We start from the raw sequence: 3305 nt of genomic DNA on the forward strand, positions 1-3305 counted from the left end.
TCTTGTACAGCAATTAACCACTAGGAAGAATGTATGCAATGTGTTAATTATTGAAACTGTCCTATCAATTTGGTTTGAAACTGTCTCATTGCTTTGTTTCTCAATAAAATTATGGAACAAAAAATACTTCTTGAGTACATGTCTTGGTAATCACTGATTGCCTCCATCAAGCCAGAGTACTGAAAGCTGCTCTGAGGAGGAACTGATAGATGGGAGGTGGGCATTTTCTCACAATTGAGTGACAGCATTGCATGAGCCCTGAATGGTTTGGGAGGTCCTTCAGTAACACCTAGGTTACTTGCGAAGCAGATAGTGAAGACTGTGGTTCTAGACTTTGAAAGCAAGGTCAAGCTAGAGATCTAAACTTGACACCATCTAAAATACAAGATTATATATATATATATATATATTTGGTGGTACCAGGGGATCAAACTCAGGACCTTGTGCTTGCCAGGCAAGCACTTATTCCACTGAGCCCCTAAAAACAAGAGGTAGAGGTCTATGGTAGAATACTTATCTAGCAAGCACAAGGCTCTGGGTTTAATCCCCAGCAGCAAAGAAACAAAGAAAAATCCTAGATGGAATTAAAATTCCTGTGAAGAGGCACAGCAGCCTTTTCTGAGGGGTGGGGGGATGTTGATAAGAATGTTTTTATTCTGGAGCTACCATTTGGAGAGTTCTGCATTCAAAGACATATTCCCTTCCCCAAACACCTGCATCTGGCCTCAGCCTACTCCGCTCAACCCAGGACCACATGGGTCGACTTCCCCACTTGGAGTAGCTAAGACAACAAATGTACTTGGAGAGTATAATATGACTCATCTTGGAACAAGAAATCTCTCCTTATTGATTGATTTTAGGCTTATGGCCAATTGGCCTCCTCATTTGGCACCATTCCTCCAGCATCACTTCTCAATTGTCCTTTCAGTACTCAGCTTAAAATCTATTTTATATAGAAAAACATTTCTGACAGAAAGAGGTGAAATCTGATACTCTTATTCAGGTAGTTCACACAAATCCACTATGTGTATGCATTCATCAAATTTAGGAATTTATATTAGAATCTCAGTTGTCACCTATGAAGTCTTTGTCACCTTGAAGAAAATGATAGTAAAATCTACCTAGGTGAGGAGTGAAATAACAAAAATGAAAATCCTAAGGGTGACACTGAGTAGGTGCTCAGGAAATGGCAGGCATCTCGTCAAACCTGATATGGTTTCTGAATTATTTAGCCTATTTAAGTTTCTTGAAAGTAAGAGCCGTCTTTCTTGGGTTTTATGTTCTCGCCTTCACTATTTCAGTGCCATATATCCCCAGGAGACATTGAAGAATTATATTTAGGAAGTGAGAAGGTCAAGGATAGAGTTGAAAAAGATTTATGTAATAAATATGTAGATGAGGAGAGACTGTTCTAGGGGAGATGAACCAAAAAAGGAATCTGATTCAGAGGTGGTGGCAAAGGTCTTTCTTCACATTTCCTCTTTCCATTCATTTAAAAATTTTATCTTGCCAAAAACAGGGGACAGAAGGTCTCATCTTGATGAATGTGGAGCTGCAGAAGGAGCTGCCAATACACCTGGTACTGATTCATGCCAGCTGGGATAGGAGCTTGGTTTCTCAGTGTTTTACTACTGTGGTTTCCTAGGCTGGGCAGCTGGGTGCCTAATAATGATAAAAACCCTAATAATACTTCATAATTACATACAGTCCTGTGCCAGAACTCGGATTTAATTACAATGACTGTGATGGAACTGGCAACATCCTGCTCCCTGTCGGGGCGCAATACCCAAGGGCCTGCAAAAGCGAAGTGAAGGGGCAACTGCAGCTTTCTCCTGCAGGGCCCAGCCTGGCAGCTGACCGAGAGTTCTCCGGGTTTGAAGCTCATCATCTGAAACAAAGGGCCCCTGTAAATTGCTCACCTGTACTTGGCACAGTAAAGTAAAATAGTATTTATGAAGCAACTACTGCCACCCATGGGGCACAGGATACTGGAAAGCCAGGCCAGGCCTGGAAGCCAGGCAGCAACCCAGGTGATTTCATTCACACCGATCCTCTCCTGCCTCCACGTGTCACTGCCACCACGATCAAATTGATTATTTACTGAGCTGGACATGCCTTGATGAATGTGGAGCTGCCAATACACCTGGTACTGATTCATGCCAGCTGGGATAGGAGCTTGGTTTCTCAGAGTTTTACTACCGTGGTTTCCTAGGCTGGGCAGCTGGGTGCCTAATAATGATAAAAACCCTAATAATACTTCATAATTACATACATACAAGCCTGATTTAGGTGTCAAGGGACTCCCCAACTCACTGAACACTCATTTGTGAGCACCCATCCTGAGCCGAGGCACTGAAGGGCCACAAAGGTGATTAAGATATGATCCCTGACCTGAGAGTTTGTTGTTTAGCTGTGGGATTTGCATTTAGGCAGCCACAGCATAGAACTATAAAGAGAAAGGAAAATCCTAGATGAAAGGGAACAAAAGCAGAACTCCAGGCGAAAGGCTCAGAGAAATTTCCTCTTTGGAGAATGAGGAGGGTCAGGGAAACTGGTGAAGAGCTGGGCAGAAAATTTCAAAAGTGCTGATAGCTTTCTCTGTTCATTGTCTTAACACTTATCACCTCTGATTCGTCTTGTTTTGTTAACTTATTCATAGACTATTTGTCTCTCCCCTTTCAGCAACTCTCATTTCGTTCACCACTATAACCCAAGCACATCAAACACCACCTCAAATGTACTAACTACTGGCCTAATGAATAAATGACAGAAGTGAGGCGGTAGGAGTGGACAGGAAGTGGCACGATATATATCACGCAGTAAAGTGAGAAGGGATGAAGTGTTAGCTGTCACCGTAACAAATACTTGTGGTAACTACCTTATTAAGAGGAAAGATTTTAGTTTATAATTTTGATTGTCAAAGAAGACTTCTTTGATATTCTGGAAGTTTCTAATTTTATTTTAATGTACTTGGTACAGGATCTCACTATGCAGCTTGGACTTACAGTGATCTTCCTGTTCTCAGCATAGCCAGCACTAGGATTATAGGCCTGCACCGCCACGCCTGGTCTTGGTGGCCGGCTCAGCATGCCTGGGGCTGGGGCCAGCGAGGCATATGGTGCCAGGGATCAAATCCCTGTCCCTGTATTTGCCTAAGCAGGTGTTTAGTCCACTGAGCTATCTCACTGGCCCTTAGTCTATAGTTTTGGAGGTTCCAGTTTATGCCAGGGTGGATCTACTGCTTTTAGGACTTCAGTGGGGTTTGGGGGTATCATGCTGTAAGCTTGATGTGGAATAAACTTGCT

The sequence above is a fragment of the Octodon degus genome, unplaced genomic scaffold (assembly GCF_000260255.1).
Source record: "Octodon degus isolate 3935 unplaced genomic scaffold, OctDeg1.0 scaffold00020, whole genome shotgun sequence".
NCBI lineage: Eukaryota > Metazoa > Chordata > Mammalia > Rodentia > Octodontidae > Octodon > Octodon degus.